The following is a 14760-nucleotide window of genomic DNA, read 5'->3' as shown; positions in this document are numbered from 1 at the left end:
GGGTTACTATTCATAGAAAACAAACAAGAATGGCCCTGGGAAGGTCTGAGAATGTTGGAATTATTAGAACCATGCTAGTAAATTTTCAACATGGGAATCTTTAGAAACTTTCACTCCAAGATTCCTCCCATCATTTTTTATGAACATGTACAACAGGGGATTACACGGTGCATTTAGGACTGCTTTAGTGAAGCTAACTAAGTGCTCAGCTGATTGTATCGCTGTAACAGCAGTTACTGCAAAGATCGTTATCACCTAAAAGCAAAAACAAAGTATGTAAAAAAAAGAAGTATATCTAATGTATTAACCACAGTACAGTACAGTGTGTATACTCAGTAGGTGTTTTTTTTGATAGACTCGCTGTCAAAAAATGTACTAAAATAAATAAGTTGCAGTTCATTTGTGCTGGAAATGGATTGACAGTCAGTGGTTATAGATAGAGACAATGGCTGCATTCCTAATCTTTTTTTTAAATTTTTCCTTTCAGTAAGTATTACAGCTGCCCTTACAGAGTATGCAATGTTTCATAAACAATGCATACAATTGAGACATACTACTGGCCATAATGCTGCACAGTAATCTTTCACCATCACAGTCTGCTGTGTGAAATGAGCTGTCTTCTGTCTGTGTGTTCTTGGTGGCTCTGTTTATACTCAGGCGAGGCATCGTAGGTGACATGGGTCAGAATGGCCAGAAAACTATGCTGCAAAATCCAACCAAATGTAATAGGACATCATGGTATTTTTGGCAGACTGCTTTTGATATACTGTGTATTGGGGCACTGTAAATCCTTTTCTGGCATACTGTATATTGTATTATGGCAGCATGGATATTGGAACACACCCAATATACCCAATGTTATTGTGGGATTTTATTTTAGGGCTCAAACAATACGCAAAAAATATATATTGCAATTAAGTTTATTGAGCTCAGGGCATGTAGGCTGCCCTGCTTTGTGACTGCCGTTGACTACAGTTGGCAGAGCAGCTGTGAAGCACTGACAAGTTTTTTTAGGTGAAAAAATGCAACCTGTATTTGGATTTGATTAAAATTATTCTAAAAGGCCAGTAAACAATGGTGCAGTAATGAAGAGTTGACTTTTTATTACTATAATCTACCCAAATCAGATTGCAATTATTTTGACAGATACGGTGATTGAGATATGAGTCAGGATTTTAGTGGATACAGTCCTTTTATTTTATTTTCACAAAAAAAATAGAAAAATTATGATGTGAATTTTTTTCTGCAGTATGTACCAAATGGTTTCTTGGCTTAGGCATCTGTGTTGCACCACAGTGCCTAATTTATAGTGATATTTTGTCACACATTTTGCAATAAATTGCAGCTCCTGTGATTTGGAATACAGTGTTAGGCCACATTATGATTTATTTTAATTGTGTATTTCTACTTTCATTCTGCAATGTAAATTATCAGCGTAATAAACTCTTCATCGTGAGTTTAATACAAAGTGACAACGATGAGAGAAACACACGCATCACATTATGTTGTTATCCCTTCTTTCCCTCACTCTGCTAACCCGCTTCTTTCTCTCTCTTATCAATCCTTCTTTCACACATACACTCACACAACCACACGGGAGTGATAATCCATGGCTACACAGATGCAATAATATCTAATGGGACCCTTCACCCGCTTGATCTCCCCTCCTATCCATCTGTTTATTCAAACACTGCAACCACGGATGGACTAGTGTGCTGGTTTTCCAAATCTGCTTAGAGAAGTGATAGAGGCTCCCATACACACAGTTGCTTTTAAACAGGATTTACACTCCAAGTCATCTCTGGAGGGGCGGGGTCCCTCAGATGTCCGACACCAGCAACAATAACACAAACAACACGGCGGAGATCATCGTCATGTGCAAAGGCAAGGACCGTAAGGGCAAGTCAAAACCGATTTACACTTTCCAATCTCGAATGAATGCAATGAAATCATGACGAACGGGAAGAGAGAGCATGCAAAATGGAAAAAACAGCGAGGCAGGGAGAGGATTGGGGCCAGACAGAGACAGAGAAATTGAGTTTCACATTGGTAAATAAACAAGGAGGCTGGCGAGAGCAGAGTGCCATCCAACAATATTAGCTCCTTAGATTATTGATACAGTATAGTTCCAGGATTACAAATACATTTCCGGCATGCAGAGAAGGTCTTATTTTCAAAACAGCCAGGAGACCCCCAGTGAGTAGGGAGCTACTTTCTTTGTTGGCTTTGGCCTTTACACATTTCCAAGAAGCTTGTTTGCACAGAGACAAGCTAATTCCGCTCGCTAAACAGACCTCGCAAGCCACAGGAATAACGATGAGAAACCTCGAGAAATATATTCATGCTACGGCATAAACTTATCACCACAGATGCTCCGAAGTGAAGTCATGACAATCCCGACGCTGTTTGCAGGTTTTCATTTTGTCTACCATTACAATGGCTTAATCATCAGAAGAAACTCAGGCACAGTCTGTAGCTGCAAATGCAGATCCAGGCTACAGGTCCTGCGGGAGTAAACAGTGAGCTGTCAGAGAGAGATGCCTCTCCTGGAGTATGTGTGTGTTTGTGTGCATGAGAGAGAGAAAGATTGGGAGGGGAGGGAGGGGGGCTTAAAAAGCTATCTCTTCCATTCGTTAGCACCAGCATGGCTCCTCAGGCATATGACAGGGACAACTCTGATGAGCGGCCCTGAAGGACCCATAGGACCCTGTTATACCTAGACCACCCGAAACACAACAAAACAATACACCGCCCACTGGGAACCCTCGACGCGTGCTGAGAAGAGGGAGGGATGAATGGCGGATAAAAAGAGTGATGGATAGATAATGAGAGATGGCGAGATTTCACAGTGAAAATGGGGGGAATTGAAGGATAGAGAGATTGCCAAGTGAGACATGGAGTGATAGAGGGTTTTAATTAGTGGATAAGGGCCCGCTATCTGTGGGCGGCGGCAGCACTCTCGTCACGTAGTTGTGCTTTCATAGCTGACCAAGCCTGAAATCTCTTGCTGCTAATGCAGAGTTTACCAGCAGAACACAAACTGTAGCGTGTACCCACACACACACTCAGACCCACACACACACTCAGACACACAAGCCGGGACCTCACCATACATACAGCATCCCCTGCTAGGTTTCAAAGATGAAACGCACACTGACAATCAGCCACAGACGGACACACACTCAGTGCCCTTGCGCCTACACATACTTATAACATTTCACACTGGCTGACAAACAACACACTTGAACGCCCACACGCCATAGAGAATCAACAGTCTTTACAGGCCTTCTCAGTCAAGACAGTGTTGTGTAAACGCTTGCTCACTGTTTCTACGTACAGTTGCAGCGTCTTTAGCATTCAGCCTCCGGTGCACCGCATGCACCTTCATTATTCCGCACACAATAGCACTCAAGGTTAATGCATCTATGTACAAAGCGAGTCATATAGGTGACATAATAGCAGCAGTCCTCATTGTGCTACCACACGCATCACAATGAGAGCATGACTGAGAAGCAAGAAATAAAAGTCTGTGTGTCCACTCACGGAGCAGATCGGTTCTTGTCAGGAGCTGTCAGGAGCCGGGAAACCATCCTGGACCATTTGACTATTTATAGTAGACATGGCTCAAATCCCACATCGGCACTGCATGCCTGAGCAGTGTGGAGAAATCCATAAGGTCCTACACTATTCATGCCCTCTGAACGTGGCCTAGAGCGAGGGAGTAGCTCAGCTTTAACTTTTCAAAGGCCGTTTTTATATCTTGACTACAGTCATAACTTTTTTCTTTCTTTCAGATCTAGACTAAGGTGTAGCCTTTTTCCCACTGCTTGTTCTTACTAGACTACCGCTCTCTATTCATGCTATCCAACTCTACCCCTCTCTGATCTAAAGCCCTCCGCTGATTCCCCAGAAGGCAGAGCAGCAAACAAAAAAAAAAACACAAAAATGTCAGGAACATGCAACAGCACACATGCCCTCTGTATTCACATGCACATTCGCTTGATGGGGCCGCACATGTATTTGACCACAAACACACAGAAACACACATGGAGCAAGAGGCACCACCCAAAACCATTCAATCAATATTCTTGACAAGGCAAAGCCTCATTCAACACATTTGATATTCCTCCTTTCTCACAAGATAAATACATGTCACTGCCCTCCTAGCAGGACAAAAACGCCGTTCTCACTAACTCGCTTTGCAAATAAAGCTTTACATCATGAGTGACAACCTCCTAAGCTCTCTGCATCAGCCACTGCTTGGTAAAAAGCCTCTTTCAATAATGCATTTGACCGCTAAAACCTCCGACACCCTGGGCAAAGCAAAGTGGCCGCATTACAGATGCAAAATTAATTGATAAATCAATGCCATTGATTCCAGAAATTGGATTTGGCGATTAGAGATTTAGGCAGTATTTCCTGTGCATCCTCCTTTATGAAGTTGTTGATTACGTTGAAATGAGTGAGTAAAGAGCATTAGTCTTGCAGGCGAGTAGCTGAAAAGATCTACTTGTAGCTGTTGAGCGGCATTGCAGATTGATTTCTGAATGCTAAGTGGGCTAATCTTCCATCTACGCTGCTATAGCGTGAGGCGTGTCATCCTGCAAACACCAAGGAGGGGGGATGTGAGAAGAGGAAGGTCGGGGTTTTTTTGTTTGTTTTTTTTTAGATGTGCCCAATTCAAAAAGGCCAGAGTGCTCCCAGTGGCTCCTCAGATCCATCCTCAGCCTTCACCTCCTCTCTGATTCTTCTGGCTGCTCATAGGCTAAGGGCACAGACAGCATTCAGCAGCCTCGCAGTGCAAAATACTTCTCGACAAAGAGAGGAGCGGCTCTTCAAAGAGCACAAGACTCAGCCGGGAACAAGCTGTCGTCCTCGTTGTACTCTTTTGTGAGCTGATGAGACATAGATGTGCAGGGAGCTGAAAAAGTTCCATCCATACGCCTGCTCCGTTCATATAAACACATAATATATTTAATGCAGCTCAAGGTTATGGCATGCGGTGCGTTTGATCATGCTCTCAGACAGATATATATATAAATTCAAACTTTTACCATGAATGAATGTAAGGTTGTAAGAAGGCAACGTTTGCAGCCTTGAAGGTTTTGCTGCATGTGAGAGATGTGTGAGTGAAAAGAAGAGCCGCACATAAACAAATCATGTAGGCCTGAAATCAATAGCATATACTGTAAAAGTGTATTTGCTGTGTGGAAAAGGCAGGGAGTCATTTGAAGCACTTCTCCCCTCAATATGATAGGCCTCGCTTTGTTTTTCATTCATCCGGTTTCTTATTTTCCACCGCAGCCTTTTCTTTCCACAAAATTTGCTAGGCAAAACCGCAGTGAGCGCGTTTCCTTCAAAATTTGCATTTCTCAATTTGTTGCTTGTCAGACGAATCATTGTGTCTTCTGAGCGCATTAAAGAGGACAAAATATGAATTTTCCCAAACGATTCCCTTTTTGAAGTACATCAGGTCGGGATGACATGCCACGCACGCTGTAAAATTTGGGATTTCAGGACTGTTACATCTGGAGACAACATGTGTTAGGTCTGCTTCAGTTGAAAAATGGCTGCACGGTGCTGCCATGATTTTCTTGGAGAAGATATTGAGTGTTTTTTGTTGTTGTTTTTTTTCCCTTTTCCCACATCACTTTTCTTTGTGCAGTTTGGCTTGGCATCTTGGCTGGCAATCAGCGGAGAATATGTGTCTCTACAGTAAGAAGTCAATTTGGGCGATGATACACACACTTGAAATACATCCCAGAGTTCACGGCGGATCAAGACACACTCCGAAATTAAACCTGAACAACAAAACAACTCCCCTGCAACGCGGCAGCAAAAACATATCGAACTTGATTGTGCTGTACTGTACTTTACTGTATTGTACAAAACATGGCCTCCAGCAGAGACGCATCAAGCACCATTTTGGAGCTATTCATCTTTTCTATGAGTTAATAATTCATGATCATCTAGAAAGTAGAGCTATGAATATTACTGATGATACACATGAGGCTATTTACCAGTCAGCAGGAAATAGATGAACTCGTTTAGGGCAGAGATCTACAGTGTAACATCACTGTGTTTTATGTTGCTAAATAAATCATTTCATAGGCATGGAACAAAGCTACAGATGCAATTTATTCATATTGGGTTATTATTCATTGTCTTGAGGTGTATAGGTAGGTGTATAATGTGCTGTTGATGTCTCATTGTGTGCTAATATGCAGCAGGTGTGTCGTCGACTCACCCTCTGATCAATTAATTGGCTTCTGTAAAAGAAACTGTGGGTGTTTAATTATCACTTGTCTTCATGTTGATCTAATATCATATAGAAACATCTGATGTGGGTTGAATCCATCCCTGATCATTTCCATGGATCGATCAAGGCTGCAAGTGAAACGCTGCTGTACAGAGCATGTTGTCAGTTAAAAGGAGCCCAGCACCAACTCCCTTTTGTCCCCCTGTGTCAACAAAAGCAGGATAAAACATAATGGGTTTTAACTTAATTATTTTGACACTAAAGCCACGACGCGCACTTTGAAGTGAAGGGCAATTTATGTGGTCATAAATTGGGGAGGAAACAAAAATTGATTTTTTTTCCCCCTTCTTCTTAAGTTGTCCACTGACTTGATTAATAAAAATTTCACGGTGCGAAATGCGTCCATGTCGATGTGCATCTGCTTTCTGTGTGTGTGAGTAGCAGTGTGTGCCAAGTGTGTGTGTGTAGCTGCTTAGATATTCCACAGTCATTTTTTATGATAGTAACAGTTCAGTGATATCCAACAGAATATAAAGTACATTTATGAATGTTTACAGAGGAGGTGTAAAAACAGAAAAGCCTTGCAATAAGTCAACAAACCAATCAAATCAATTAAAAAATAACCCAATTTCCAAGTAAAAAATGAAATTTTATGGTGTTATCTACTATCCTCAGGGATAATAAACGGAATATTTTAAGATTTAGACTTTTGAACTCATATTTGAGGGCACCACTTTGAATTGTGACCACTATGTTTTCTCAATTAGTCTAGAAAACAGATTAATCAGAGACGAAAGTAATTGCTAATTGAAGCCCATTTGCAATATAAACTAATAAAACAATGCAAATTTAGTCCTCGCGCATTAAGTCAACATTATTCTGACAGCTCTTCCATCTCAGCCCTCTATTTAGGTGTAGCACTCCTCTTCACACACACACACACACACTCCTCTTGACAAATTAATCTCATATTTTAAAGAGAGGTAGAGTGGGCTTGACCAGTAAGCCTCTTGTGTCTCTGATCCTTCTGTCTTCAGACTAGAATTTGAAAAGAAAAGTGGGGGGAGTCCAGTTTGAAGTTGGAGGAGTGTGAAGGGAGGCTGTGATTGCATTTTCACAATACAAATCTCACATAACACCCCGCTAGTTATTTAACTGTATATTGTTCCTGACTCTTGCCCACAGCCCAATGGAAGAAGACAAGAGAGAATAGAGGGCTGGAGATGCCAGTTGAGACATAGCCGAATGCTTTAAAGAAAAATGCCTCAGGCGTATACTGTAAGTGTGTGTGTACGTGTGTGTGTGTGTGTGTGTGTGTGTAGGTGTGTGTGTTGGTGCATGTTGGCAGCATTGGCAACTGAAGGTGATTTTGGTTTTGATACTATTTCTGTCCCTTTCTTTGTTGCTGCTGGTCTTGCTTTTGGTTTTAACACAAAAATAAACTGCACTGTATTTGGATATTTTATCGTCAGGAGAGAAAAGACAGGGGAGACCAGCGTAGTTTTCAGAAATAAAAGCTTTTGTTGATGGAAAATATTTCATGTTTTTCATTTCTATCCATTTAGTGCTGCATTGTGAAAACAACAACAGAAAGCAAACCAGAGAGACTTTGGATTCAGACTTGTTAATAAGGAGATTTTCTTCCAAAAGATGATGTGTCGCTTTTGAAAGAAAAGCTGACAGTGACATATGAAATATCAGTAATGTTTATTTGTAAAAAAATAAGTAAATTCTACACAGTCTATAAATGAATCCATTATTTCTGAATTAGCTGTCAGTCAGCTTAGAATAATGACCATATGTTGGATAAAGTGCTTCATATTAGCTGCTTATTATCACCAATAATGCTTTACTGCTCTAAATGCAAGAATTGCAAACCCGAGTGTAAACACTAGGCCTATGGTACCATATGAGAACTATCACAGAGTAATTTGGCAATATTATAGTGCTTTAGCGTCTCACTTTTTTAAATCACAGAGATGGCAGTTTCCTCACTGCAGAGGGCAACTAGTGCCGAACGAACAGAGGAAACGCCAATTAGCACTGCAGGATTTGTTAAACAATTCCTCTTGAGGATGGAGCAGCATTGCAGAAAGAAGGTAAATATTTGAAGTCGTACAGTGGTTACATCTCTAAGTGTCTGTGTGTGTTTGTGTCTGCAAGTTTAGTGGTCCAGCAGTCTGATTAGCCGACTGGCATGAGCGCTTTCACTTTGAAATTATCAGCAGGGTGGCGAACACTCTGACACATTTTATGCTTTTCCAGCAATTACATTCTTACCATATGATGGACATGCAGAGCGAGAGGGAGCAGGAGAGAGAGGGGGATAAAAACTCCCACTGGGCCTCATATTGCCTGCAAGCTTAAACTCTGACTGCAGCACTAAGTGTTGTACTCTATATTCTAAACAACCCTCTGATATATTTCATGTTGTCCTCTCACTAATTCATGACCCCAATTTTATTAGGGAAATTTAGATTTGCAGAGAACTTGTGGGTCAGAAGGGAAGTGTGCGAGCGAATCCATGGGAGAAAGGAGCATTACAGTGCCAGGGGCTACTGCATTCCTGGAATGAAAATTCATAAATAATGCAGGGCTGGATAACAAAAAGAACTCCCCCGCTGTCTCACACAGCACCGCACTATCCAAAGGCCATGCAATATCACTCAAATCTCAGAAAAACACAAATTATTAGACGTAAGTGAAGATTTTTTTATTTTTTTAGTGGTTTCTTGACTCAGTACAATAGGATCTGCTGACAGCCGAGGCAAAACGCCAGTATCCTAACAATCGGCACTCCGGGCTTAAATTGTCAGGAAGTTGCACTGAAATAATGATGTGACTCCAAGCCAAGGAGCTGAGCAGCTACTTTGGATTTCCAAAACGCCATATGCACTGCCCGCTTAACAACAACAACTCGGAAAATTAAAAAGTGAGTGTGCAACAACTGAAAGAGATAATTAGCCCGGCGACAACCGCTGACCACTCACTGCTGCTGTTGGAGGGGAGGAAAAACAGAATGTATTGGCACAAGTTAGACTGAAAAAGCCTGAACTGATTGATTGGTCATGTGGCGAGGCTGGATGACTGACAGAAATGACTTATCAGTGGCATGTGCGCAGCATATAATTGGTGATGTGACATTTCAATTCAAAAGACCTGTCCTCTAATTGTTAAGGCGTTGCCATAATGGGTGTGCCATTTTCACTTAATCACTGCTCATCACCATCTCTGGAGCAGCAACCCTGCAGGGCCTTAAAAACCATCCACATGTGGCCAACAAACACACACACACACACACACACACACACACACACACACACACACACACACACACACACACACACACACACACACACACACACACTTCGCTGCTCAATAGAATAAGACACACAGCATCGTAAACACTACAGTAGTGTACAGTGGCAGAAATAAATGCAGCGATGCAATCATCAACCTCCCCAGGTCCCATACATCTACATCATCCCTCTGCCTCAGTGTGCATGTGACTGTCAGTGTCTCTGTGAGTGTGTGTCTGAGCGTTTGCATGGAGGAAACCCAGAAGGAGAAAGTGTGTGTGTGTATTATCTAACCTCCTGCACAGATGCACTCTATTAATCACAAAGAGCTAAGACAGACTGCCTGATTTTTATCATGACTATCAATAAATGTGCGAGCCGGGGAAGAATTAAGCACGACGCCCGTGCCGTCGTGAACAACGTCAGGTAGGGCAGTGACACGACAGGCTGCGTCAGATCTATAGGTTTGCAATTAAAGCTGTTTTTTGGGGGGCTTTTCAGATCCAAAAATAACAAAAAATATGGCAGATGTCAGGTATGTCTGATGGGGAGAACAATCCAAACGTCAGTCCAGTTCAGGAGTGTCATGCATCACATTTAACGTGTTAGAGGACACTGACAAATTGTAGTTTCTGATGCTGAAGTGAAGCAAAAGGTTGCAAGAAAAGGCTCGAGAAGTTTACGTGATGATGGGAGAATATGTTTTCAGAATTCTTCAGAAATATTCCTTTTTTTCTCCTTATTCCCGGTTTAATTATTTATTGGAAATAATGCTTTTCAGTGTTTTTTCCCCCTTTGCCCCAGGCAATTATTTATAATCTGCTGTGAAGTGAGAGAGCAGAAGTGAGGAGGTCTAATTTAAATCTACCAGAGCATATCCATCCTGGTGCAAATTGTGCTGCCTTTCACAATAATTATGATTTATCAAAAAAAAAGAGGATGCTGCTGTTATTTACCCTCAATCAACACATTCTTTAAAAAAAAAACTGCACCAGCGTGAGAAAATAAATGTCAGGAACTGCAGCATGATGCAGGAGAAGGGGCAGAATTTGACATTAGTGATGTTTGGAGAGGGTTGGAGCAGAGGGATGTAGTAGAATCATATGTTCTGGCGTGCCTGTTGGACCTGTGCTGCTGCTGGTGCTGGTTTTAATGTCTAGCACTGGGCCCGGCAGGCTGCGTTGATGTGGGGAGACATAAGGCACGCGTCAGAGAGATCTATACCCCCTGGATCCCAGTGCTGATGGAGATGGAGTGGACGAGCCAGAAACTGGAGCGAAAAAAACAAAACAACACAACTCCAAAAGCCTTACAAGCGTTGCTGAAGCAAATAAAAAAAAAACGACACTTGCACACACGAAGCAGGCGAGCTCCAGCGCTGTACCTTGGATTGTCATTATTCAGACTGGCTGTCAAAGCGCGCAGGCTTGCACAAAGTCTGCATCCCCGCACTTGAAAAAGGAGGCGCACTGATTTTCATAAAAACCGCACCGTGCATACACATGCTCTCTCTCTCTCCCCTTCTCTCTCCCCTTCTCTGTCTGCTTCTCACACACACACACACACACACACACACACACACACACACACACACACACACACACACACACATGGGTCATAGCACCGCCACGGCACACATCACAACAGCTGATAATAACCGTTTCCCCGCGAACTCAAGTTGTCTCAGCATCCGAGGCTCGTTTAGCCGAGCAGACGCAGATCCCTCTCCCTTCCTCCCTCCCTCCCTGCCTGCCTGCGCCTCGGCCAGCCCGCTAAAAGGCCACAAACTGAACGTGTCTCTCACCTTTCCGACGTAAAGCCATTCCTTTAGTCCGATTCCATGCTATGAGTAGCCTGCAAATGCCGAAGAAGCGACCCCTCTCCCTCCTCTTCCTTCCCCCTCCTGCGACTCGGAGACGCGGTGCTCCCGTTAAATAAACGTGGCTCGGATGAGACACCTCCGACGGTTTTCCGAGGCGGCGGTGCTGATGCTGTTGATGATGGTGGTGGTGATGATGATGATGATGCTCGCTCGCAAATGCCGATAGAGGACGACGAAACGATTGGAGAAAGGGGAAGGGATCTCCTTCGCGAGAGAGGAGACGAGAGGCGAGGGTGGGGGGAGCTTGTGCGCGGGCCAGCTCCACCGTGCCTGTGTGACAGGGAGCCCGGCGCGGTGCGTTTAGCCGCAGTTGAACCCGATACGAGGCTGACGGCTTGGTGCTGTTGCTCGCTCGCTTTTGCCTGGCTCGCTGGTGAGGCTCGGTGCTGCTATAACAGTATCCACCGGATCGTACCACCGCACCGAGGAGAAGGGGGTGTGGCACACAGACCGGCCACAGACGCACAAACGCACGCAAGGCGTCAGGAGGTCGTCTGGATCACCGGTTTCATTCAGGTGATGCCATATGGGCTGCACTGCTCGTCCTGTGCCGGAATGCTGACTCACTATATGATATAGGAGGGGGGGAAAAAGTGACCAAAAAAAAAAGACTTTCCTTCCATGAGCAACAGGGCCCTGAAGCTGCTGAGGTGCAGAGAATATTCTACAGTATGAATTACAAATAGTTAACAATTAGAAGCAGCAGAGAGCAAAAATAAATAGTGCAATTTCAAGCAGTGTTGCATAAACAGAAAATAGAAGTTGACACTAATTTATTGGTGCAGTGGGCCTGCTGTGTGATTACACCTGCACATCATCTCAGAAGATGTGCTTTTCTTGGCTAAATGAGCCACCTAATGATTCTGACCTGTGCTCTGCTGTGCCATGCTTTGGTTTGGGTATTTGCAGCCAGTCTGGTGCAAACAAACGTGTGAATGACAGGGGTTCTAATGATGCAGTTTATTATTTCCCCAAAGCACGGTACGCGCGGGGCTACAAACAACCATTTTGACAGCTGCTTCAGTCTATCTGCCTTTCAGCCTGTCTTGCTGTATCCCCAACACAACACAGCAGTATGCATCTTTTATCAGCAATAGGTTTTGGCACTTTCCGTCAGTTTCATCACTGGTTGCCTCTAAACGGAGGCCACGAGTCCAGCAGCTCCATGCAGGGAACGAACGGAGCACGGTGAAAGAAAACAGGCCTCTCGGTCCAAGCGTGTTAGATAAAAACTGTGCTTCTCTGACGTCAAGATTACTAGTGTGTTTGTCATCCGGTTGTAGATATGTGGCTGTCTGCCGGCTGCAAGAGCCTACAACAATGACTGCAGATGATTTTAATGGATTTTGATCAGGAATCCAAAGACCTCTGGAGTTTTGGAGGGAACAGCCTCTCACTGGTGTGTTTCTAAGACTCCATCATGCTTGCCTGCAGAGTCCTGATGGCAGTCACAATACACCTCCAGTGGCTGGGCAAACACTCTTTTTTAAAAGAGCACTTCCTCTTTTGCCCGACACATCTCACTGAGACATCTCCTTGACAACCAGCTCAATGCAGAGATGAAGTGAAATGTCACAGTGTTTTACAGTGATTCTTTTTTGTCATTACGGTCTATAGAAGAGGGATAATAGACGTGGGGAGGGAAGGAGGACTGGCCTTGGTATTAGAGAGACACAGTTGTTGCTTATTATTCCTGAAAACACGGCAATTAGAAGCTGAAATGAACTTTTTATATCTCGCGTTAAAGTGTACTTTGAAAAGGACTTGTATATATGTGATGTTCCAGTACAAGACATCTCCCATGAGCGTCCATGCTAAGGAAAGTTTGTGGAGTAAACCCAGTCGACATTTTATTTGATAATGAGCATCATTAGAGACACAGATGCTCCAAAGTGCTGGTTAGAGTGCATTTCAGACATAATGTCAGTTGCATTAGATCTCGTGTCATCAGATTATAGTGTAAATTGCATTAAAATGATATAACCTAATTAAACAGTGTCTCATCAGGCACAAAAAAAAAAAACAAAAAAAAAGTCAGTGGAAAAGGAGAGTCGCATCTCCATAAGACCATGTTTGCTGATCCAATTATTCCTGCCCTATTTGGATACCGTGGAAGCACAGCTGAGCGCATAGAGAGGGATGGGGAGTACAGAGGTGGATTTAGAGCTGGTACTCCATAAAAGCGATGTGAGGGGGAAAGAGAAAGCTACTGTTGCCGTGGTGAATGCTAAGATGGAGTCTAGCGAGAATAACTTTGATGGGAAGTTGTCCATAGTCCTGCTCTCCCTCCTTTTTCCTCTGATTATAAGCAGCTCATGCTTATTCCATGTGACACGTCTTTTTAAGACCTGACCGGGCCGGGATAGATTGCACTTCACTGTCACGAAACAAAAGGCAGATCCACGATGCATCCTTGCCTTAATGCTACTTCAAGCCTTAGCAGTAATATCGGATTTTAAGTGTCTCTGCACTACTTCGCTTCACAGCTGGAGGCAGTTTCCGTGAGCGTTACTTAGTCCTGTACATGCAAACTGCAAAGCCAACACAGTTTTTCTCCTCGGAACGCTGTGTTCCCTCGTAGGCTGTGATCGATTGGTTGATGATCAATCCCTCCACTACAGAACACAAGGTGGTCATTGCATGCTGTAACTAGAACCTAACAATTACTCTCTCAACAGTTTGCTGCAATTCTCTGGGATAATTTCATTGCTATCCTCGTCTTTGTTTCCTCCTCTGTCTGTTGCCTCCTGCTACCCACTCCACCTCTCTCTAATTCCCTTCATCTTCTCCCATTTCTCTTCTTTTTATACTTGCCTCCTCATTTCTTTCCCCCTTCTCTCTCAATCCCCTGCCTAGCTCCTTCCCTCTCTAGGGTGACGTTGCTGAAGGGGTTTCTCTCGTTCTGTAATGAGGGATCTTGGATCAATGCTGTCAACAATGTTCACCAGCTGCACCAAAGACACAGTATTATTCTGCCCTTGCAGTGGATGCCTGATCTCCAGGGGTGTTAAGAGTTAACTAGGGTATTCTTTCTCCAGAAGGGTGTTAAGGATGTGCTCCATCACTCTCTCTCTCTCTTGCTCTGTTCTCCACCAGTGCTCCAGCTTCACCCATTCAGCCATACAGCTCGAGTGCCTCACAGGAGACAGAGCCAGCCATTTATTGAAATCTTTTTTTAAATGACAGCGCTATGACCTTTCCGATGCATACGCTTCACAACCATAAATTCTCGTAGATTTCATTTTACATTTCCTCCAAGCATTCACAACCAAATTACACCTCCACAGCCTTCCCCACCTATGGGCAAAGGATCCAGTATT

At 43.5% G+C, this 14760-nt stretch overlaps 1 protein-coding gene across 1 annotated transcript in view; it reads right to left on the bottom strand.

Moving 5' to 3' along the window:
- Nucleotides 1–11857, bottom strand: part of tenm1 (teneurin transmembrane protein 1) — a 194627-nt gene extending 182770 nt beyond the window's left edge. The window contains exon 1 of the mRNA XM_022205180.2: nt 11363–11857. The gene's annotated coding sequence lies outside the window, so the exon portion shown is untranslated. The remainder of the gene's footprint in view (nt 1–11362) is intronic.
- Between the last annotated feature and the right edge of the window lie 2903 nt (nt 11858–14760).

The sequence above is a fragment of the Acanthochromis polyacanthus genome, chromosome 10, assembly GCF_021347895.1.
Source record: "Acanthochromis polyacanthus isolate Apoly-LR-REF ecotype Palm Island chromosome 10, KAUST_Apoly_ChrSc, whole genome shotgun sequence".
Classification (NCBI taxonomy): Eukaryota; Metazoa; Chordata; class Actinopteri; family Pomacentridae; genus Acanthochromis; species Acanthochromis polyacanthus.
This window is presented reverse-complemented; position numbering and strand designations above follow the sequence as displayed.